Source organism: Equus przewalskii, chromosome 25 (assembly GCF_037783145.1).
Source record: "Equus przewalskii isolate Varuska chromosome 25, EquPr2, whole genome shotgun sequence".
In the NCBI taxonomy this organism is placed as follows: Eukaryota; Metazoa; Chordata; class Mammalia; order Perissodactyla; family Equidae; genus Equus; species Equus przewalskii.
The window spans coordinates 16,942,190-16,968,042 of NC_091855.1; the positions used below are offsets into that span (position 1 = coordinate 16,942,190).

General features: G+C 37.2%; 1 protein-coding gene across 43 annotated transcripts in view; it reads left to right on the plus strand.

Moving 5' to 3' along the window:
* Window positions 1-25,853, plus strand: part of SIPA1L1 (signal induced proliferation associated 1 like 1) — a 360,404-nt gene that overhangs the window by 136,969 nt on the left and 197,582 nt on the right. The gene's annotated exons all lie outside the window — the stretch shown is intronic.

A 25,853-nucleotide genomic window follows, 5' to 3' on the forward strand; every position in this document is an offset into this window, starting at 1 on the left:
TGATTTTCAGATGTTAAGTGAAACTCTCATTCCTGGGATGAATCCTATTTGGTAATAGTTATCAAATCTTTTTTATATGCTGCTGGATTGGGTTTACTAATTGAGAATTTTGTGTGTATATGTTCATGAGGGATATTGATCTGTTGTTTTCTCTTTTGTGATGTCTTTGTCTGGCTTTGGTAGAGGATAGTATTGAATTCATAGAAGGAGTTGGGAAGTATTCTCTTTGCCTCCATTTTCTGGAAGAGTTTCTGAAGAAATGGCATTATTCTTTAAGTATGTGATAGAATTCAGCAGTGAAGCCATCTGGGCCTGGAATTTTCTTTGTGGGAAGATTTTTAATTAGTAATTGAATTTTTCTTATAGGTCTATTCAATTCTTCTGTTTTTTCTTGAATAAGGGTTTTTAGTTTTTTTCTTTGTAGGAATTTGCCTGTTTCATCAAAATTTACTAATTTGATGGCATATAGTTCTTTGTAATATTTTCTTATAAACTTTTACTGTAGGGTCAATAGTGATGCTCCCCACTTTCATTCCTTTGGTAATTGGTATCTTTTTCGCTTTTTCTTGGTCAGTCTAAATAAAGGTTTGCCAATTTTATTGACCTTTTTAAATAACTAAGTTTGGTTTCATTGATTTTTTTTCTTTTCTTTTTTTTCTTTTTGGTGAGGGAGATTGGCCCTAAGCTAATGCTTGTTGCCAATCTTCCTCTTTTTGCTTGAGGAAGATTGTCACTGAGCTAACATCTGTGCCAGTCTTCCTCTATTGTGTACATGGGATGCTGCCACAGCATGGCTTGATGAGTGGTGTGTAGGTCTGCACCCAGGATCCGAACTCTAGAGCCCTGAGCTGCCAAAGTGGAGTGTGTGAACTTAACCGCTATGCCACTGGTCCGGCCTCATGTTTTCATTGATTTTTTTTCTTTTAAATTTCCTGGATTTTTGCTCTAAACTTTATTTAATTTCCTTCCTTTGACTTGCTTTGGGTTTAGTTTACTCTTCAGTTTCTTAAAGTGGAAATGAATCAAGATCTCTCTTATTTTCTCTAGGCTTAAGTTTAAAGCTATAAAATTCTTTCTAAAAACTGCTTTAGCTGCATTCTATAAATTTTTACAAGTTTTTCATTCAGTTCAAAATATTTCTTAAGTTTCCTTGTGATTTTTTTTTTCATTGACCCGTGAGTTGTTGAGAAATTGCTGTTTAATTTCCCAGTATTTGAAGATTTCTTAATTTTTTTCTGGTTGTTGATTTAATTCTTTGGAGTCTCCAACATATTTTGTATTATTTCAGTCCTTTTAAATTTATTGGGCTTTGTTCTGTGACACTGAGAAGGGTCTATGCTGAGCCTTGAAAAGAATGTGTAGCCTCCGGTTGTGAGGTGGAGTGTTGTGTAGGTGTCCGTTAGGTCAGTATGGTTAATAGTGCTATTCAGGTGTTCATCTCCTTCCCGATTTTTCGTCTGATTGTTCTGTCATTTATTTAGAATGGGGTGGTGAAGTCTTTCGTTATTGTTGAATTGTCTCTCTCCTTTCAGTTATGTCTATTTTTGTTTCATTTCTTTTGGGGCTCTGTTGTTAGATTGCCACATACAGTCATGCGTCATTAAATGATGAGGATACGCGTTCTGAGACATGTAGTTAGGCAGTTTCGTCGTTGTGCAAAGATCATAGAGTGTACTGAAGGGGAACAAAATTTTCTGTCCTAAAACGTGTCTCTTTAACATGAGGGTTATTTTAGGCTGATTATTTTTGAGAAACGAAGACTCAAAAAGTTTTTCTTGTTACCTCCCCCTTAACTGACTAAAAGAATTCAGATTAAAAAACCTGTCTCAGGAAGCAAGTCATCATCTTTAGCATAACATGAGCTAGGCAATAGACAGAGGGAAAGCCTGTTTGTTGGGCTCCCCTCTGTGCTCTTCTGTTTCTGTGTGACCAAACACTTGTTTTCCCAATGTTTGCTCCTTTTCACCCACCTGTGAATTGCCCTCCTTCCCTTTGAAGTCTCTGACTGACTCTCCCTACCTTCTACATCTTTTTTTTTTGGTGAGGAAGACTTGCCCTGAGCTATCATACATTGCCAATCTCCCTCTTTTTTTTTGTTGGCTTGCTTGAGAAAGATTAGTACTGAGCTAACATGTATGCCAATCTTCCTCTACTTTGTATGTGGGATGCCTTCACAGCATGGCTGATGAGTGGAATAGGTCTGCACCTGGGATCTGAACCTGCAAACCCGGGCCACCAAAGTGGAGCACACAGAACCCCAACCATTTGGTCACAAGGCTGACCCTGTCTTACATCTTCTTTTGTCTTTAGATGATGATGGTATTTAAGGTGAGGGCCTCAACCATTTTGTTGAGTTACTTGGTTTTCCTGGGTTTTTCCCATGTCTACATGTTATTAACCTTTTGTTTGTTTTTTTCCTCAATTTAATTCTTAGATCAGCCAGAAGACCCTAGAAGGGTAGAGGAAAATGTCTTCCTCCTCTACAATACTTATACAAACCTAGGTGGTATAGCCTGCTACAAACCTAGGCTATAAGGTACTAATCTTATGGCACCATTGTTGTATATGTGGTCCGTTGTTGACCGAAATGTCATTCTGTAGCACGTGACTATACATTTATAATTACTATATCTCCCTGATTAGTTGACCGTTTTATAATTTTAAACTATTTCTCTTTTTCTCCAGTTACCTTTTTTGTCTTAAAATCCACTTGCTCTAATAGTATAGCTGCTCCAGCTCTCTTATGGTTACTGTTTGTCTGTCAGAATCAGTCATGTTAGTAAGAGAATGTTACAATGTAATCCTTTGTATATTTTTTCAAATCTGCCACATTTTCAGAGCATTTTATTTATATCCATGATAATTAAAGTAAAAAGAGAAATAAAAATTATCACACCAGTCTTAAAACTATCATGCATGTATACAGTTCTGAGAATTTTAACACATATTTAGATTCCTATCACTTTCACCACAGTCAGGATTCAGAACAATTTCATAACCCCAAAAAACTCACTCGTGCTATCCTTTTATCATCACCTCTCCTCCCACCCATATCCCTGGCAACCTCTGATCTGTACTTCATTCCTATAATTTAGTCTTTTCAGAGTGTCATTTAACTTAATGATTCAGAATGTCATAGAAATAGTCATACAGTATTTAACCTTCGGAGACTGGCTTCCTTCACCTAGCATGCCTTTGAGATTCATCGGTGTTATTGTGTCTATCAATAGTTGGTTCCTTTGTATTGCTAAGTATTCCATTGTGTTGATGTACCAGATACCATTATGTGGATGTCCATTCACCCACTGAAGGACACTTGGGTTGTTTCCAGTTTAAGTGATTATGAATAGAGCTGCTATAAACATTTGTGTTTAGGTTTTTCTATTAATGGAAGCTTTCATTTCTCTTGGGTAGATACCCAGGTGTATGATTTCTGGGTCATTGGGTAAGTGTATGTTTAACTTTAAAAGAAACTGTCAAACCATTTTGAAGAGTGGTTGTATCATTTTGCGTCCCACCAGCTGTGTTTGAGAGTTCTGCTTGCTTCCCATCCTTGTCACCACTTGGTGTTGCCAGTATTTTTTATTTTAGCGATTCTCATGGGTATGTAGCAATACCTCGTCACGGCTTTACTTTGCATTTCCCTAACGGCTAATGATTTTAAACACCTTTCTTGTATTTGCCATCCTTCTGTCCTTTTTGGTGAAATGTCTTCTTTAGGCTTTAACTTTTCTAAGTTAACCATTTCTGAGAAAAATTATTTGAACTCCACTGAATGTAATGTCTTGGTAACAGAGGCCTTTAGTATGAGCGATAGTTATTCTGTGGGTTTGGAACTGCCAGGAGTCTTTCAAGGGCTGCTGAGGGTGTAAGGCTGCTCATCGCACTCTCAGGCTTTCCTTCACTGCTTGCTGTTGGTGCGCCTGATTCTGGCAGCAGTCCCACTTCCCATTCCCTTTCTGGTTTATTGCTTTTATGAAATGATCATGAATAAGCCTGGTGGATTGTGTTTGAAAAAGAATAGTGAAGTGCCTCTCAGTAGCTGCTGCAGGAGCTCTTCTCTAAGTAAAGTACATAAACTCTGGAACATCTGTTTTAGTGCTTCTCAAGCTGGAACCATGAAATTGATACGAGGGTCCGTGAAAGTGAACCTGTCTATGCACTGAGTTGTGTATAGGCTGAATAAACAAGACTTGCAATATATTCTACTGTTTTTCAAAAGTAATGTGGATGCTGCTGAGCAATCCTGGGTTTATTATAATAGTTTTTTTTTTTTCAATATAATTTCTCAAGTGAACCTGTCTATGCACTGAGTTGTGTATAGGCTGAATAAACAAGACTTGCAATATATTCTACTGTTTTTCAAAAGTAATGTGGATGCTGCTGAGCAATCCTGGGTTTATTATAATAGTTTTTTTTTTTCAATATAATTTCTCTTACCAACTCTTTTTCTTCTTTCCTTTTTCTTGGTCATTATGTGGTGGGTAGAGGTTGTCAGATGGAGCCTTCCTGATAAGTTAGATATTGCTGTTCATGACTAGCCAGAACAGGATGAAATGTTTTTTACTTTGTGCTGCTTAACCATAGGTTGATGATTAACCAAATATTCTTTGCAAGGCTTATATCCATTTTTGGTTATGTAGTATGGGATATTTTTGTTGAAAGACCTGTTGCGAAAGTTAGGATGTTATAAGCTCTTCGAATTCTTCGCATGAGAGGGCCTATGTGAGTTAATATCACTAATCTAAAAAATGATATGAAGAAAGTATTCTTCAAGTCATTGTTGCATGAATGAAATGTTTAAATCCTGGGTTGTGGGGTTAATTCTTTCCTCATATTTATTATGTCATTTTGATGCATTTGTTATAAATAAAACTTGATGAGTGGCTTGGTGGTTTAATACAAAGATTATAAAAATAGAAAGGAAACTCTGCCTCTGTATGCAGTTTCTGTAAGTGCCATGTCTGCTTGTGTATTCTCGATCAGATTCTTAAGTCTCTAACGTACTTGACTGCTTTGCACACCTCGTACTATCAAGCAAGTTCTCGTTCAAAGAATATGTAATTATATCCTAATATGATAATTTCTCATGCAGCTATCACATCTTAAATTATCGGTCTACAGCTTTATTTTCCTCAGTTATTTTTGGTTCTCATTTCAGGATGTGAAGTAAGATAGTACGTAATTCCTTCTATGTTAATAGAAATTATGTAAATGAAAGTACAAAAAAAAGTTGATGTACTAAATTATTAGCACTCTAATTTTCATTATGATGTATTCAGGGATGTAATTTATTTTGGGGGCCCTTTTTATTGTATTTGCTTAGATTCCCAAATTTTTTCGTGATATGCAAACAAAACCTGTCTTTAAAAACTGTTGTTCAGGGAGCTGGCCCCGTGGCTGAGTGGTTAAGTTCACCTGCACTTGGCAGCCCAAGGTTTCGCTGGTTTGGATCCTGAGCACAGCCCTAGCACCACTCATCAAGCCATGTTGAGGGAGCATCCCACATAGCAGAGCCAGAAGGACCTACAACTAGAATATACAACTATGTACTGGGGGGCTTTGGGGAGAAGAAGGAAAAAAAAGATTGGCAACAGATGTTAGCTCAAGGCCAATCTTTAAAAAACAGTTGTTTGAATGAGAGTAGAACTTTAAGATGAACTGGCAGGGATGGAAGTCATTAATATGAGATGTGCCCCACCAGAAACCAGGGATCCAGTTCCTAATCATTTCATACTAAAATGACCCCAACTTCTTTTTTTATTCAACAATTATCTACATTGTTTGTTAGAAATTAAAATCTTTGTATAAACTTGTTTAAAGTGATTTTCTGTTATGAACATACCAATACATTAATTGAAAAAAATCTAAGTGTTCCTATTTTTACATTTGGGGAGTAATATTTGAATTCCGTTGAGTTTAAACATAAAGGAAAAAATTGATGAATTGAACTATAGCCATGTGCTGCATAATGACATTTTGGTCAGTGACAGACCGCATGTATGATGATGGTCCCATAGTATTAGTATCATATAGCTTAGATGTGTAGTAGGCTATACCATCTAGGTTTATGTAGATAGCTCTGTGATATTCACACAATGACAAAATCGCCTAACGATGCATTTCTCAGAACGTATCCCTGTCAAGTGACACGACTATGCATTACACTTAAGAATTTCTCTGCTTCAAAAAAACATTTTTAAGGGGCCGGCCCCATGGCCGAGTGGTTAAGTTTGCACGCTCCGCTGCAGGCGGCCCACTGTTTCGTTGGTTCGAATCCTGGGCGCGGACATGGCACTGCTCATCAAACCACACTGAGGTAGCATCCCACATGCCACAACTAGAAGGACCCACAATGAAGAATATACAACTATGTACCGGGGGGCTTTGGGGAGAAAAAGGAAAAAATAAAATCTTAAAAAAAAAAAAAAGCATTTTTAAGAGAGTGAAAAGGCAAGCCACACAATAAGAGGAGATATTTGCAATATATGTATCCAACATAGTACTTGTATCCAGAATATATAAAGAACTACAAACCGATAAAAGCCAGACACTCCATTCCCTCTTATCCTCCCTTTGGTCAAAGACATAAGACTTAAACAGGCAGTTCACAAAAGAAGATAACTCACTTGGTCAGTAAGCTTTTTAAAAGGTTCTGAAACCATTTCTTATAAGGGAAATGCAAATTAAAACCATAATGATATGCTATTATATTCTTACCAGGATGACAAACGGAAAAGACCGATAATTCTAAGTGTAGAGCAACTGGAACTCATATACACTGCTCGTGGGAGTATAAATTGGAGTAGCCTTTGATCTAGCAGTTCCACTTCCACATGTGTACAGACCCAACAGAAACACATGCATATGTGACCCAAAGAATATGTCCAAAAATATTCCTAGCAGCATTATTTGTACATTGTATACAATACATTGTAGCATGTTCATATAATAATACTAATTTTTCCTCGTAGAAGATAGATGAGGTTCACAGGCATGAGTGAAAGAAGACATCATACTCTATGACCTCATTTAAATAAATTGCTTTCCAGCCTTATACTTTTCTTGTGCTGTAAAATGACCAGTTCAAAAACAGGCAGAATCAGTCAATGGTGCCAGAAGTCATAATGGTCACTGGCTTGGGAATTTACTGAGGGCCTGTGAGGGTGGCCTCTGAGGCATCAGTAATTCTCTTTCTTTCTTTTTTTTTTTTTTGAAGAATTTTATATTTTTTTTATTATTATTTTTGCTGGGAAAGATTTGCTGTGAGCTAACATCTGTTGCCAGTCTTCCTCTTTGTTTTTTTTTTTCCCTCCCTGAAGCCCCAGTACATAATTGTATATTCTAGTTGTAAGTCCTTCTGGTTCTTCTATATGAGCCACCACCACAGCATGGCTACTGATGGACGAATGGTGTGGTTCTGCACCTGGGCACCAAACCCGGGAGACTGAAGTGGAGCACACTGGACTTTAATCACTAGGCCATCAGGCTTGGCTCGGTAATGTTCTTTCTTGATTGAGTATTAGTTACATAGGTAGGTTCACACTGTGAAAATTCTTAAAGGTATACACTTAGGATTTGCATACTTATACGTATATTTTAATTTATTATAAAAGTTTACTTTAAAAAAATCCCGTGAACCCACCTTTTTTTTCCTTCTGCATATTGCATACTGAAATACAACCAAGTAATTAGAATTCTTTAGAGTTAGACATAATTGTTGTTAAAAACCTTTTTCCCTTCAAAGACTAATGCTTTTATTTGGCTATTTTGATTTTACTGTTATAAGGGCCTTTGTGAGGTCTGAAAATTTTAAAGGGATAGAAACAAAATTTCTTGGCTGATGGGTTAGGAATACACTACATTGTGTTTATTAAATATGGAAACCTATCAATGTTTTAAAAGTGTTACAGAGAACTAAAATAGGATGATGATAAGGTCTTATTCCTAGTGATCCTGTTAGTCCAAAGAGAGTATTATTCACTTGTAGTAATACAAATCTAATTATGGTCTAATATACTTCTTAGTAACATGACTTCGTCATCCTCGTGTTTTCATAGAACCCCTCTAGCACTTATCATATTTTGCCACATGTTAAAGTTCTTTATCTTTCTTTCCCCTATATACTATAATTTTCACAAGGACAGGAACTTTATTTCTCCAAACGTAATGCATTGCTTATAGTAAATAATCAAAAAATGTTGATTGTTTTCACGTTTTACAGAAGAGTGATAAAATCTCAGAAGTTTTGAATTCTACTGCATATTCCCCATTTCCCTTATACGGACAAAATTAGTTGCAATTTCTTGCATGATAATGATGTAAAATCTATCCTAGTTACTGGTTTTGAAATTTTGTACCCATCATACTTCTGACCTCCATTGAAAAAATGTGCTTATGTCAGCATGATGAACTTTGCCTAAGTTTAGCCTCAAACAGTGTAGATAATATTATTTAAAAACAAGAAGATCTGGAGTTACTACGTTTAATAGGGTAGCTCATTTTATCCTAGGAACAATGCGTGTGAAAGTGCTTTGTACATAAAAGTTACACAACTTAGAAAGTCATTCAGGAATTTTCCAGCATGGTACCTGTTTTGGCTTTTTTTCTTTACTTTTCTTTCCTTTTTTTTGAGGAGGATTAGCCCTGAGCTAATTACTGCCAATCCTCCTCTTTTTGCTGAGAAAGACTGGCCCTGAGCTAACATCCATGCCCATCTTCCTCTACTTTGTACGTGGGATGCCTACCACAGCATGGCTTTTGCCAAACGGTGCCGCGTCCAAACCTGGAATCCGAACCGGCGAACCCCAGGCTGCCAAGAAGTGGAACGTGCGAACTTAACCTCTGTGCCACCAGGCTGGGTCCCCCTATTTTGGCTTTGTTGCTAAACCCATGTTTATAGTCAGAATCACTTTAAAATGTTCTATGAGTGAAACACTGGCCCATGGTAAGTTGATTATGCTGAAGAAACATTTTAAGATGCTGATTTCATTGATTTGAATATCTTGGGCATTTCCAATAGTATAGGCAGGGGTATAATAAATTTATTGGCTGGCAAATTTGGTTTCTTTATTTGCAAGACATTAAAAAAATTTGTAATGCATGCCAATTTGGAGTGGCTAATTTGGAATAATTTTAGATTTACAGAAAACTTGCAGAGATGTGAATATGTATTTTAAATTCCCCTAGAGGATAGTTCCTTAATTGGGATTTCTTTTCAAAGTTTAATATTTTTAATAAAAATGCTCTTGTGTCTGATTTTTGTTCATAGAAAAGTCTTTTGTTTTAAAGTATATTATGTTTAAGTGAAAGTCTGCTGGTTTAGTTGTCCTTTTTCCTTAAATGTCACTTTCCTGTGCTGTAAAATGACCATCAGTTACATGAAGAGCTGTGAAACCTGAGTGTGTAGATGTGTGTTTTATGCTTTACATTTATGAGCATGAATAAACTTTATTGAATCAGGACCATGGGGATCATTTAATTATAGAATCAGAAATCTGCCTGATGAAATGTTCGCAATTTTATATTTTTCTAAAGTAAAATAAAAAGTAGTTTAAAATTGCATATGCCAACTTTCTCTTCCCCTGTCCTGTTTTCTGTTGTAGTTACATAGTAACCTGAGAGTGGTTTGTAAGGACGGAGAGAGACCACATTTTATGAACTTAAGATGCTTTTAATTGTAAGACGTATTATTATTTTATGTATTACTAAGGAAAAAGCCACAGCCTTTTTAAACTATGATACAGTGCTGAGATGTCACCCATTCTAAGATGCATCCTGGTTTCAGTGATATTAAAATGAAGAAAAATGGGAATTTTAGATCTGTGCAATACAGCCCCCACTCTGACACAATTATTTTACTTGGGGTTTAATTTAGAATCTCTAGCTTTTTTAGAAGTCAGTGTGAGAATCATTTATTTGAATTGTGTTGCTTGCTTTTTTGCTCAAATACTATTGGAGATGTGTTCTAATCAATGTCTCTTATTTTAATAAGTTAGGAAAATTTTCATTGAAGCCTCAATTGTGTGGATAAATTTGAGCGCTCCTCAGGGGCAGACGATGAAAAGCCAGCTTCCGCCCTGAATAACTTGAGTCCCTGGGCTCTGTGGCCCCGAGAGCTATTTTATTGTGTTCCTTCTCTTCTGAATTTTCAATTTTTCTCTTTGCTGACTCTTCACTCTCCTAAGTTGTAACCTACAAAAAACTTTTCTCAACAGATTCTTCCCCAAACTACTATTGCTTTTCTTTTTTCCCCTCAGATTACCACCCATTTCTTCTTTCCCAGCATTACCTCAGTCAGTCACAGACACTTCCTCACCTCGGTTATTTATTAATCAATTCTCTGCAGAAGATTTATGTCTCTACCATTTTGCTGAAAGTGCTCTCTCTGAGGTCCCCAGTAGCTTTCTAATTTTCTAAAGCTGGTAACCTCTTTTTAGTTCATTTGTTGAGACTTGTCTTTACTGCTCTCTTACGCGTGGCTCCCCCAGTCTCTCTGTCCTCTCTCTTTCGCACCAAAGCTACAGTTTTATAATCCCATGATGCCAGATTTGGCTCCTGTTTCATCTGCTGTATTATTAAAAGCATATTCAAACATGAAAAAAATGCTCCATAAATCAGTCCAGTATATTGTTAATTATTTCCATTTTTTTGAGTATTTCCTTACTGGGCTTGACCCCATGCAAACATGTTTTTCTTGTTTTTACCAAGCTGCAATCTTGGTAGGCATATTGTTTTATTTTGTCCCTTTACACGATATCAATTATTTTTCCAGGTTTTCATATGGTCTTTGTTATTGTCCCATTACAGGACAATGAATTATGGATTATAGCGCTGATGCATTGTAATTTTCTATGTAGTATTTCTGTTGTTGGACAATTGACTTTTTTCCAGATTCTTTATCTGTTTTGTTTAAAAAACACTGTAGTAGAGAATATTAGCGTTCATATAACCTTTTGCTTCTGTTGTATTATTTACATAATATCCATTTCTAGGAGTGCCATTGATTTCAAGGGTTATGAATATTTTGCTAAAGCTTTCCTACTTTTAAAGGTGCTATCCCAATTTACAGGGCCACTTACTAATATCAAATGTACAAAATATTACTTTGCTAATTTATAGTTTTAAAATGATGGCTCTTTCAGTTTTGATTTAATATTTATTTCTTGCTTGTTAATGAGGGTGAGCATTTCCATAGATGTTTAATATTTAATTTATATTTCCTTATGAGTTCTATCCATGTTCTATAACCCATTTATCTGTCTGGTAATTTAGTGCAAAAGCCATGACAGAGAAACTTATTTTAAATTTCAGGTTGTCTAGATTATCTTTTTTTTAAACCAAATGTGCAGAGATATTTCTGCTTATTCACAGTCTATGGCTTTTGCCTGTGTGATGTTTTAAGTTCTCATAAATCTTCTAATGTTAAAGGGACTTTTTTCCTTTCTTTATTACACAGAAATCTGGAAGAAAACCTGGTCACTTTTTCCCTTTGTTAACTGACCAGTTTTGTTGTTATGATAGTACAAGCTATTCTCTTACAACAATTTGAGGAACATTTTGATTTTGAATTGTGCCTACTATTTTTTTCTGCCTTTGTTTTTTATTTGAAAATGCTTTTCAGATGTAAGGTAAAACTCTAGTTATTTAGACATCATGTGATAATTCTGGTCAATGAAAAATGGCTTTCAAGAACTCGGTGTAACATGCTGACCGTAATTAGGAGACACATCTTTCTGTCTTAACCTTATTAATCAATTGATATATAGTACAGTTTCATGGGTCATTTAGACTGATTGTTGTCGTTGTTGAATAAATTAGTGGACTCTCATTTCTTTCTACAGTGCTAGTCTCACAAATGAATGAATTTTTGCTGTAATCAGTGCACCATCAACTTAAGTCATTTCGAAATCTTTCTTGAACTTCCCGCTTCTTGAACTTACCTTTCACTTAGTATTTTGTCCTGTTAACCTTTCCTTTATTGACTTGAATTATGGATATTTCCTAAAGTTCCAGCCATAGTTGCCATCTCCTTTTATACATTCTTTTTTGTGAGCTTAACCTTATTCCGTTTTAACCTATTTCAAACCCACCTTAGACCACAATTGGGGCCCTGGCTTCTCTTACCACCCAGAGACCCATATTTTCAGTTCTTTTCTTGACTCTGTTCTACAGCAGATTCACAAGCTTGAGTGCCTGGCCTAACAATATAAATGAGTAAAAACAGGCCCTCGGGGAAGAAAAACATTTTTCTATACTGAGAAAAACAGCGGGGTAAGTGGAGTGATAAATGGCCATTGGCATGGGCTCAGGGTCAGGAAGGCTGCAGAGGGGACGAGGAGGGTGGGAGTGTCGGCCCCAGGCAGGCTGTTTGGCTCAGGTCCTTGTTGCTGTTTGGGAATGTGAGCCCAAAGTCACCAGATCTCCCAGTTTTTCAAGAGAAGCTGTAAATCAGGGTTTGCCTGTTAAATACTCTGAATTTTAAAGGATGGGTCGAATTTTTGTAAAATACTGTATGGGCCAAACAAAATATGCCCATGGATCAAGTTCGATGTATAGGCTCTTAGTTTCTAACCTCTTCCCGTAAAGGCATGTTAATCTTGTAGGTTCTCATCAGGTGCCACCCTCCCCCCATCCCCCATCTCCCCTTCCTCCCTTTTGTTTCTTTGTTCATCTATTGGAGGAAGCATCCACTTAGTTATTTAAGCTGGGAACTTCCAAATCATCACTGACGCCTTCTTATCACTTCTTTATTTTGGAGAGGGATCTGGGTCAAGGGAAAAGCTTTTTATGAATGAAGGGAGATTTGAACATGTTTATAGGCAGAAGAAAAGAAGTTAAAGGGAGAGGCTAATGGACAGAGCCTGGCATGTCCGCTGGGGATGGTATGCGGGCTGTAGAATCCAGCTGCAGACCTCCAGGATGTGATGCTGATCCACCCTTCATTCTTTGATTTCCCAATAATCTTGTTTTAACCACAAATACTTATTTTCTCTTTTCTTTTTTGTGGATGTCCTATTCCCTTGAATTTCTTGAGGAAATTTATTATGCTTTTAGAAACATGTTCTTTGTTTTCTCGTATTAACTCTTTTTTTCTTAGGACTTCTTGAATTTGATGCTTTTTTCCGTGTTGCTGATTTTCCTAGAATGGATAGTGATTGTGTAGGGGAAGTAAAACTTTTCTTCTGTGCTGTTAGGGTCTCTGGCTGGGCCTGAGAATCACGCTGACATAAGGCAGATTAACAGGAGAAAAGCAGACACAGTTTTTTTACATGTACATGCGAACTTTCACAGGAAAACGAAAACCCCAAAGAACCGGTTAGGCCTAAGTGTTTATATATTAGGTTGAACAAAGAGTAGTGATTGTGAAAAAGTAACTAAAATACGGGGAGAGGCTGGAGGAAGATAACAGGGTTCTTTTAAGAAGGTTTGTTTGTATAGATTCTTCTCAGCCTTGACTCCCTGTCTCTGGTGATAAGAATGTTCTTTTCCTCCAGGTGCAGGGAAGGCGTCTCTCACATGGGAGTTTTTATCTCCTGTGTTTAGGAAGAAAAGGGGAGGTCAGAGTGCCTTTCTTGCGCCTGTTGTTTTTAAGTGCCTTTAGCTCAAAATAGTCTGCCAAATTGGTGTGTTTTGGGGTGGCATGTTCTAAACCTAAACCCCTTCAGCTGTTGATCATGGCTTTATTTGTAGTACCTGATAGGACCGAAAGGGTGAACTCAGAGTTGCTGTAGAAACTCTGTTCACGCCGTAGCGCCCACGGGCTCTGGTTTACAGAAGTCCTGGCAGGTGGGCAAGCCATACTGGGTAGTGTGGGATTTCCCATGAGGTGTGTGGGTTCCTTACCACCTGAGTGCAGGTGGACTGTAAGTTACAGGTTATCTGGAGCATTGTCTGGCTTCTCTAGTCCCAAGGATCACTGTGGGTGTTCCTCATGGTTTTGACCTGGGGGCTAATGCCACCCATGACCTCTCAGAGAAAAGGGACTGAGGCAGGTCTCATGTTCTTCAGTTACCTGGCCCACCATCCAAGCCGTGCAAGAATTCTCCTCCCAGATTCAAGAATTGTGCTCCTGACACAGATTTTTAGTTTTTCCTAGATTCTGCTATGGGAATTAATTATTTGGAGGTCCTTCCTCTTGCTTTAAGGGGTTACTGGTCTCTCAGCTCTCTTGAATTTTGTCTTCGTTCTGTTTCTCTCGACTTGCCATTTCTCAGAATTTCTCACTGCTTGGTCTGCTGATGTCATCTCTACTGGGAATTCCTCTACTTCCGTGAATTTATTTGTATTTTTATATGTCTTATTAAATTTTTTTGAGTTAGGAGGAGGAGAAAGGTAAATTTCTGGGTGGTTAGCAGTTTCAAACCAGAAATATTTTCTTTTTATACGGTTTTGTTTTTTCCATTTCTGCACATGCTGTTCTCCCTTAATCCCTTCTCCGTATGTCCAGATCGCAGATAGAATGTACCGTTTACTTTTGATATGTCTGTGACATTGCTCATAAGCTTCTCTGGTGTGGAATGTTTTTGCCCTGTTGTTCTGCCTGGGAAACACTATTAAGGAAACATGTAGCTCAAATCAAGGCCTAAGTTCAAAACTGGGATCCAGTACCACTTAGTAGCTGTGTCACCTTGTAGAATTATGTCTTTAACTCCCCCTTCCCTCCTGAGAAGTATGGATAATAGTATCTGCTACTTAATAGTGTTGTGAACAATCAGATGTGATAGTCCAGGTGGAACCCCTGGGACATAGTAAGTCCTGGGACATCGTGAGCTTAAACAGGCTGGATGAGTAAGTTCTCACCTTGACACAGCTCCGCTCTGATGTGGCATTCTCTGTTTTGCCCAATTTCCTTTCTCCCCTCCCCCACTTTCCCCAAACTCCAAGTTAGAAGTAATGTTCTCTTGTTCCGCCTGCAGCATTTTTACCATACTGCTACTGTATGCACAGTCTGCTTTCATTTTAGTTAGTTGTGGGGGGCCAGGTATCTCAGTGATTAGGTGTGGTCTTGGGTAGGCTACTGATGCCTTTGTTTCCCCAGGTGAATTGAATTAAATCAAGGCATTTTTTTCCTTGTATGACTTTAAATTTAAAAACCTTTAAAACTCATAGTAGGATGCCCATTTTGCTTAGTGTATCAGTCAAGATTCTCTAGAGAGTCAGAACCAATAGGAACACATACATAGATACATCTGGCAAATCTGAAATCTGTAGGGCAGGCTGGCAGGCCGGAAACACAGGCAGAAGTTGATGCTGATGGCTCGAGGCAGAATTCCTTCTTTAGGAAACTTCAGTCCTTGTGGTTAAGACCTTCAACTGATTGGATGAGGCCCACCCACATTGTTGAGGGTCCTCTTCTCTGCTTAAAGTCAACTAATTGTAGCTGTTAATCATATCTACAAAATACATTCATAGCAATCCCTAAATTAGTGTTTGATTAAGTAAGTGAGTACTATAGTCTAGCCAAGTTACCAAATAAGCTAACCATCACACCTACTGTAGGCTTAACCAGTATAAAAAGACACTATGTGACTGGTTTAGTATTATATGAATAGATTTTAGACCATAGATGCATCAGACATCCAGTTTAACAGTCAAGCTTCAAGTTCTTAACAACATTTCTGTTTTTAGTGAGAGATGAGCGTGTATGGTGATGGTGAGGTCTGTGTGTGTTTATCCAACTTGTCTGAGAAGGCTGTTTTCCCCCATTTTGAGTAGTTAAATATGACAGTTATGATTTGAGCCTGTTTCCTTCATGCTTATTTTTAGTGAAAAGATCTGTATATTGGCTGAATTTCAAGAATTTCATAAAGAACCTGGTTATCTGGAATTCAGGCCAAGTGCACAGTTGTTATTGTAGAGAGGAAAGCAAACATCGCCTTCTGATGATTCAGGGGGCTCTGAAGGGAGGATGGAGGACTCGTGTAGCAAAATTGTGGCCTAATGGATTCAGTGACTGTTAGACTGATACGCTTAGCACATACCCTTGAGAATGAAAACTAATGGTTCCCTAACCTGTCTCTAGTGTATTCCATTGCAGTTCATTTCTTCTGTTAACCTGTATAATTGCTTCTTACGTAAGTAAAGATTGTTACTTCTGCTTAAAATAGAAATCTCTTCTATGGGCTATGGAATTGCTCTTTTTAAAATGATGCTGTTAGAAGGCAAACAAAATGAATTAGAGCTGAATCAGCTAGGATTGTCACTTGATGTCTCTATGTAATTTACCATCTGTTTTAAAGATTCTGTACATACTCCCACCCGTATAAAGTTTGGACCATAATATTCTGTATTCTGAACATGATTATATAACATTAAGATTTAAAAAATAGATTTTGTCTTTGATGCCAGATTTAAATACTACATAGCTTATGATTTTTCCAAATTGTTAAAATTTGTTAACCTTATGTTGTAAAGAACTTTTTGCTTCAGCTGTGGGTACTGGGAGTACACCTCACTCTGACCTCGGCCAGGTCAGCTCAGCAAATGATGACACCAGTGCTGATCGCTGTCAGAGGATCATGGACACAACTCTGAACAGTTCTGCTCAGATGAGTGTTTCTTTTGTTGTTGTTATTGTTGTTTGATTTTTGTTTTTTGCTGAGCTACCATCTGTTGCCAATCTTCCTCTTTTTGCTTGAGGAAGATTAGCCCTGAGCTAACATCTGTGTCAATCTTCCCCTATTTTGTATGTGGGACGCCTGCCACAGCATGGCTGCCAATGAGTGGTATGTAGGTCCGCAGCCAGGAACTGAACCTGTGAACCCTGGGCCACTGAAGCAGAGTGCACGAACTTAACCGCTGTGCTACCAGGCCGGCCCGTAATATATATTTTTTAATGAATCTATAAGTCTAATTGGTGTGAGCCTAAGAGAATCAATCTCATCTGTCCTGATAGCCAATTAATAAAATAACAGATTTTTTTAATCTTTTCTTTAGATAGTTTTTCTTTCCTTTGAAAAGCTACAATGTGGATGATGCCTTCTCAAGTGTTTTAATTGGACTTTGGGAATTTAAGTAGTCTCTTCTTTAAATAACAAACTAGAAGTATAGTTTTTTGTTAATCTGGTGTTTTCCCTGGGCTCAATATTGTGTTCGAAGCTAGAGGGAATTGTATTATTATCTTTGGAGGGCTTACTTGTCTATAGCTTGGAAACATCCACAATACCGAGCACAAAGCTGTGGGAAGCTTTTAATGACTATTAAGTAGTATTGACCCAGCCTTCAGTAAGCTTGTAAGCTAAATTTTGTTTGTAACTAATTTCTTTCTGAAAAAGAATTTGGGGATGTTGTCCTCTTGAATTTTTCACGCTGATGCATTTAGCATCAGAGTTCACTGATTTTGCTGCAAACAAAACCGCATTGTATTTTCCTGTTCTACTGTTGGAATTTGGGTTGTTTGCAGTTTTCTGTGGTTCTGAACAATTGTGTTTGTCTCTGGGTAACAGTTCTCCCGATGACCATAAACTTAGGAGTGGAATTACTCCCACCAGAGTCTGAACGTTTCCACTGCTCCATATCTTTGTCACACACTTGACATTGTTGACTTTTTAAATTTGGTCAAGCAGGTAGGCATGTAAAGATGCTTTTTTTGGTATTTCCCTAGTTTTGTGTATTTAAGAATCTTTTGTATTTCCTTTTGTTTTATAACTTTTGTCCATTTTTCTCTTAGATTGTCTGTCTTTTTAAAAAATTTATAAGAGATATATTCTAGATAGTTATATTTTATTGGTTACATTTTTTTCTAATTTGTGGTTTATCCTTTTATTTTCTTTATGGCGTCTTTTAATAAACAGAATTTCTTTATTTTAATGCAGAATGAATTTATTATTTTTCTTTATGGGTTTTCTCTTTTATGTTGTTAACCTCCTCTAAGGCAATAAAATTTATTTTTATTGTCTACTAAAGGTTTTATAATCTTGCCTTTTACATGCAAGTCTTCAGTTAAGTTGAAATTGATTTTTATATACGGAGTGGAATAGAGATTCAATTTAATTTTTCCCGTACGTGGAGAAACACATGTGCAAGTACTATTATGAACTAATTCAACCTTTCTACATTAATCTACAATTCCTGCTGTGTTGTAATTGATAGTTGATGGGGCAAGTCCCTCACTACTGTCTTCTTGTTATGGATTATCTTGATTCTCCTTGGGCCTTTGACTTTTCATGAAAACTTTATATGTAATCACCTTGTTGAGTTCCTTGAAAAATCCTATGGATGTCAGTGTAAATACATGTGTGTATGTATATATGTTTAAGCACGTACACATGTATCTTTCCTAGCTTGTATACGGAGGGTGCCTGAGAGTAACCCCAATAGCAGTGAACACATCTAGCACCTGGATATTGATTTCTGTTACCATTCTCTAATAAAGGAACCCGGGAGAAAGGGCTGACTCCAGGGTAAGAAAGTGCCAAATGAGACTGAAACATCTATTTTCAGAAAGTAAGGAAATGTTCAAAGAATGATGGGATCATGTCAAAATGACCTAGAAGCCTTCTTAAAGGGTTTTCCACTGGCCAAATCTGGGACACTTGGGCTACAAAATAAATAATGGTAGTGATCTATTATAAGAAACAATAATAGTGTTGTAGTATAACCTACTGAATAAATGAGCAAATAATGTAAAGATAAGTATTGAATGGATTAATTAATTGAAAGCTTGATGAAGAATAAGATGTTTACATAGCTTCAAAGTATCTCCCTACAAAATACTTATTAATTACAAAGGGGAAAAGAGTAAGTAGCCCTATTGTAGAGAAGCTGGGCAGACATCACCATGACCATCATCGGTTATAATACAAATTAAAATTGTGTGCCACCTGATGGGGTGTGATGAGAAGAACACAACATCCTTTTCTGTGATATTCCTGCCAGTATCTTTGCTCATCATTCATTCTGTTTTTAAATAAATTTGTGCTGCAGTATGACATACATACAGAAATATGCACAGATTATAAGTGGACAGGTCAGTAAATTTCAAAATTGAACTCATGTATGTAACCAGTACCCAGATCAGGAAATGGAGCAGTCTGTCACTCTAGAAGCCCCTGTTCTGACTTTTCCTCATTATATCATTAATGGGTAATTTTGGCTGGTTTTGAACTTTATGTAAATGGAATCATGTGGTATGTATTTTTGTATATGGCTTCTTTCTCTCAGCATTATATTTAGGGCATTAATTCATATTGTTGCAGGTAGCAATATTTTGGGTTTTTTTTATCACTACAGTATTCCATTGTATGAAATTCATCAGTTATTTTTCTTTCTGTTATGGTTACACACTGGGATTACTTCCAGTTTTGGGCTATTCTGAATTGCACTGCTATAAACATCCTTGTTCATGTCTTTTGCCACACACGTGTGTCCATTTATGTTGGCTGTATGGCTAGGAGTTGAATTGCTGAGTTATAACACATACATATGTTCAACTTCAGTAGATACTGCCAAACAATTTTTCAAAGAGGGTGTACCAGTTAACACTCCCACCAAAGATATAAAGGAGTCTGTGTGCTCCACATCCTTGCTGATGTGGTTTTTAATTTTAGCCATTCCAGTGGGTATGTAGTGGTGCCACACTGTGATTTTAATTTGTGTATCTCTGATGACTAAGGAAGTTGAGCATGTTTCCTCTACTTGTTAGCCATTTATTTGGCTGTTGTCTTTTGGGAGGTATCATCATTCGTTCTTGTCTTTCATGTCTTCCGTCTGGTGTCATTTTCCTTCTGTACAAAGGTCATCTGCTTATAATTTAGTGTGTTGGTTGATGGTAAGCTCTTGGTTTTGTTTGCCTGAAAATGTCTATTGTTCTAGAGGGAATTGTTTCTAGCTGTAGACGGCCAGGTTGATTGTTCTCTCTCTCAGTTCGTTGAAGGTAATAATCCTCTCTCTTCTGACTTCCGCTGTTGGTGTTGAGAAATCAGCCATCACCTTAATTGGTGATCATCTGTAGGTGATTCTCTTTTCTCTCTGCTGCTTTTCAGATTGCGTTGTATTTAGTGTTCTACACTTTCCCTATGATATCCTGGGGTATTGATTTTTTCTCTGGATTAGTGATTGGTGTCATTTACACTATTGATTCTCTTCATTATCTTCTGCTAGTACTCCTTCTAAGTGGATGTGAGATCTATTCACTCTACCATTCATGTCTCTTAATCTCTCTTTCATGGTTATATCTCTTTATCTGTTGAAAAGCATTCTGAATACTTTTTTTTATGTCTCTCTTCCACTTCATTGATCCACTCTTCATCTGTGTCCAATCTGTAATTTATCCACCTAATGAATTTTTAACTTCAGTTATTATATTTTTAGTTTTTAAAATATAATATTTTATTTTTAAAATATTTTATTTTTCTCTTCAGTTCTTTTTCAGTTCTTTTTGGTTATTTACAGTCTCCTATTCATTATTTTCAAGCTTCTCATTTACACATATATGTATGTGTAAACCTTTTTTTCATATCAAACTGTATCAGCTTTAATATTTGGCATGGAGAGATAAAGGTCTGAAGCCAGGTTTTGGTTGAGAAGATTGATTCACAATCTCTATCTATTCCTTCCTTTCTCTCTTTTTTATTATTCTTCATTTTGAAATAATGTCAGATTTTTTTTTTAAGTTGCAAAAATAGGTCAATTTCCACATACCCTTCACCTACCTTCCCCAAATGCTAATGTCTTATATAGCTGTAGTAAAATTACCAAAATCAGGAAATTAACATTGATACAATAATATTAACTAATCTACAGACCTTATTCCAGTTTTGTCAACCACCCCAGTAATGTTTATATCTGGTCCATGATCCAGTGTAGGATCCAACGTCACATTTAGTTGCTACATCTCCGTTGTCTTCCGTAATCTGTGGTGTTTCCTAAATAGTAGTTTTTCTATTTCCATCATTCTTTCTATGTTTGTTAATTGGAATTCTCATGTAAAAAGGAGCTTGACCTTCTTTTGCACTTATTTAAGTACTCGGGTATTTATTTTTATCGGTATGGACTCATGGATATTTGTTTTATCCTATGGTTTATAATGTTAATATAATTTTTTGCTTTATTGCTCGAATCCCACATTTGTCTCCTTCAGGTTGGGTCCAGTGTCCTTTTGATAAAGCCTCCATGGTTTTTTGAGCACTCGCTTACTTTCTCACACCCCAAGACGTTCCAGGTTCATCTGGTACTTTCCCTACTCCCGCTTTGCAGCCAGACATCTTTTCTAAGTAGTTTTGGTTCTTTTGATTAGAGGATGGTGTTTAGGAACCAATCTCTGGGTGCTAGATGTGCTCATTGTTACTGGGATATCATTGCCCCAGGCTCTTTCAAAGGACAGAGCCAGGAAATCCATATACATATACACGTATCTACATCCATATCTATCTATCATCTATTGAAATATGTATTAAAAACCATAATATCTCTGAGCTGAGTTCAACATGATAGCATTCGTTCTGGCCTTTGTTCCTCTTTGTTTATTTCTTGTGTCTCTAGCCTCAAAGTATATAGTCAAGACACTGGTTTCTAAAGTGGTTAGGTTAGGCCTTTTCCTCTGCACTCCCTTAAGTGTGGTTGTGATGTACATTTGTAATGCAGCACATTGGTTACTGATTGTGTTTCATTTTGAGTTACCCCCACATACTGGTTGATTTTAATTATTTACTTTTTTTATTTTGTGAAACGTAAACATTACCATGGTTCTAAATGTCAAAACTGCAAACAACGATAAATTTGGAGACCTGTCACTCCCCCTCTATTCCTTGTATTCCATTCTTGTTACCCCAGTTCCCACCCCAATGGCTTCATGGTGCCTGTAGGATAAAATTCGAACTTAGGGTAATTGATAAGTACCTCCATCATCTCAGTTTTAGCTTGTCCTTGTACACCATGTTCTGGCTGCTTCAGATTTCTTCTTATTCCTCAGACATGACTGGTTATTCATGCCTCTGTGCCTTTGCACATTCTCTCCCTCTGCCTAGAATGATGCTCTATTCCCTCCTCTTACCTTGCCCATCTTTAATCTTTCAAAACCCATTTTAACTCTTCACTATTATGTGAAGACTTCATTTCCATCTCCTCCTCTTCCCTTACTTGTGTTTCACTCCTCGTACATTTAATAATTCTCTCTTGTTAATTTATAGCTCCATAGCACTTGTGACTGTTGTGTATGTTTTATGATATTTAAATTATTGATGCATAGACTTGTCAGCTTCTTTATAACTGTGAGCTCCTTAAAGACAGGAACTTTATCTTTGCATTTCCAGCATCTAGTTCAATTTCTTGCACATATCAATTATGCGGTAAATGCAGTATAGTGAATGGATCTCACTATTTTTTCTTTACTCCTTCAGTCTTTATTTCACTCATGATATAATTCCATACTAATAGAATGTGAATCCTTATAATGTGATGCCCATGGTTTTGTTGTCCTTGGCATTTTCATATTGTCTGTCTCTCCTAATATATTTGAGCACAACTCTGGTAATTTAACGGCTTCCTGTGATCCCTGGGAAGTTACAGTATCTAATTAAATTTTAGACACGGTGCAGAGGGATAAGATGAAATCAAGGTACAGAAATTGCTTAAAATATGCTGGCCTAGAAAGTCAAGACCGTTTTATCTGTCAGGTATACTTCCTCGATGCAAAAGCTAAAACTGCTGCTCACTTAATCTGTTAGATTGGAAAAAATTGTAGTGGAAACAAATCCCTCCAAGAATCTTTTAAGATCCTTAGTCAGCTTTTAAAATGTCATTATTTTTGTCTGAAAGGCAAGTTCAGTGACCTTCCAGATTGTGTTTCTAAGCTGCTTACGTTACTTTCTCTTCTGTATAGATTATTCAGCAGATTATGTAGAAATGTGGGGGCCTCTTCATCCACCATCTGTTACTTTCCTCTCTCCCTTTGTCTTGCTTTCTCCTCCTCCCACTCCTGTGCATTCTGTCTAATCACAGCTCATTTCCCAAAGCCTACCTGGAACTCAGAACAGAGGTTTGGTTGCACTGCAGACATCACACTGACTAAGGGGACCGTGTTTTGTGAGGACACAAGGCTTGCTGCTGTGACAGGGTGTTTGGTGTCCAGGGAGAGTGAGCTATAAGAAAGCACATGCTTTTGTTGTTGGCCTGGAGTCTTTATTTATAGAAAAATGACAGTATTTTACTTTGGTTTTTTTTTTTGAGGAAGATCGGCCCTGAGCTAACTGCTGCCAATCCTCCTCTTTTTGCTGAGGAAGATTGGCCCTGAGCTAACATCTGTGCCCATCTTCCTCTACTTTATATGTGGGACACCTACCACAGCATGGCATGCCAAGTGGTGCCATGTCCACACCCGGGATCTGAACCGGGCCACCAAAGCAGAACATGCGAACGTAACCACTGTGCCACCGGGCTGGCCCCAGTATTTTACTTTTTTATTCAAGTGTAACACGTATGAAGACAAAGTGAATCATAAGGGAACACTTTGATGAATTTTCCCAAATTGAACATAATCATGAAACCACCACCCAAATCAAGGAATCCACTATTACTAACCTCCCCCTTTAACCCACTCCTGGTCTCTTCTATCCCCCCACAGTCAACAGTAACTACTGTCTTGACTTAATAGTTTTAGCTATTTTTGAACTTTATAAAATGGAGTCATACGGTAATGTATTCTTTCACATGTCTGGCTTCTCTGTCTCAACATTCTATTTGTGAGATTCGTTTGTGTTGTTGCATTAGTTATACTTCATTTATATTCATTACTGTATAGCAGGCAAACTAGAGCCTGTGGGCTGGCTGCCTGTTTTTGTAAATAAATTTTTATTGGAACACAGCCACACCCATGCATTTACATATCGTCTGTGGCTGCTCTCGCATTCCAAAGGCAGAATTGAGTAGTTGCGACAGGGCACAGAGACCATATGGCTTGCAAAGCCAAAATTATTTACTATCTGGCCCTTTGCAGAAAAAGCTGAGTGACCCCTGCTGTATAGTATTCCACTGTATGAATATTTCACAGTTTATTTCGTACTGAGTTTTGGCTGTACACTTAGTGCTTCTTTGAATATTATTGCATGTGTCTTTTGGGGCCTAAGTGTGTGTGTTCCTGGTAGACGTTTCCCCAGGAGTGGAATTGCTAGGCCAAAGCATACGTTTATCTTCTGCTTTATTAGATGTTAGTGAACAGTTTTTCAGTTCATTCTCCCACCAGCAGTCAATGAGAGCTGAATTGCTCCACATCTAAGACTTGGTGTTGTCAGATTTTTCAGTTTTTACCATTTTGATCAGTGTGTAATTTTATCTCATTGTGGTTTTAATTTGTATTTCCATGATAATAAATGGGGTTGAGCACCTTTTCATATACTTGATTGACCATTTGGATATCCTGTTTCGGTGGCCTGTTTTTTTTCTTATTGTTTTGTTGGAGTTCTTCATATGTTCTGAATGAGTCCTTTGGTAGATATATGTATATTGCAAGTATATTCTTCCATTGGGAGACTTGCACCTTTATTATTTTAATAGTGTTTTTGTTTTTATGAAACAAAAGGGATCAGGATATGCCACTGCAAAATATGCCACTTTGGCATAAGGATTATTTTGAGCTGAAGAAAATTGAGACATTGCAGATGCAGGAAGAGCTCTCTGCCCTCCCGCTTTCTGCCTGTAAGCAGGGCATAAATTTCCATTTGTGAAGGTGCGCCCCATCTCCCATACTAGAAAGAGGAGAGCGATTCTTACCACTGGAGAAACTTGAGTCTTCATAACAAATCTTACTAAATAATCCTTATCTGCAATACATTTCTTGGTCATCTTTCTATAGTTTATTGCCCTTAGGAGCCTAAACTCCCTTTTCCTTTGTCTAGTCACTTCTCCACAATTTATTGCCCTTTGTTGAAATGATATATAAGCCTCTGGGTCTAGCTGCCTTTTTGGACTTTCAATTCTTTTCTGTGACATCCCCATGTATGTAAAAATCTTCAATCAATAAAGAAACATGGCTTTTCTCCTATTAATTTGTCTTTGTCAGTTTAATTTGCAGGCCCTCATTTCATGAACCTGAGAGGGTAGAGGAAATGTTTTTTCCTCCCCTGCAAACCGTAACTAATGCCAACAGGGGTAAATCTCATATACACTGTGGAAAATGAAATTAGACATGGTGTTTGTAGATACTTGGACAATAGCTATCCTTAGCCTTGTCAAGGCACACCATCCCCAGGAATACCACAGCATCGATAGATTTTCGTGTTTTTAAGTCCTTCTTAATTAAAAGTGTGATTTGCTATCTTGCTATTTGTTGTAGGGTCTGAATAGAGACAGAGTTCTTATCTTTCACTTTTGAGTATTAAAAGCCATTCCGGGGTCTTAGAGTCACCAGTTCTGTGGGCGTGTTTCTTTAGCATTCATGGTATGCTGAATATTCAGTTTATTAAGATGCAGTGTCAAATATTTGAATCCGATATGTGTATTTTTTCTGAGAACTATTTCTTTAGCTCCCCGAGTTGAGAAATTTAGAAATGGAAGCTGTTTTATCTAACTTAAGATGCGTTGAGTGGAGTGAGGTAGATGTGTATTGTAGAGGATAGGTTACATGACTTTTGAGGTCCCCTGAATAATTCTGTTTTTGTTTCAGTTTTGTAAATAGCGGTCCAGGGCATTATTACTTGATTAACATGTATTTTGTTGTTGGTTTTGTTTTTGTGGTGGTCAGATCTACAATAGATGGAGATGATTTGAACTTGAAAATATCGAGATACTCTAATACTACAGATGTTTTCTCTAATTTCTAATTTAAATACAGCTGCTTACTTTAAAAAGGCTGGTTTGTCTCTTCCAGAAAAAAGGGGAAAACTTTTGTTATGTAACTATTTTAGTGAAATTTCTTT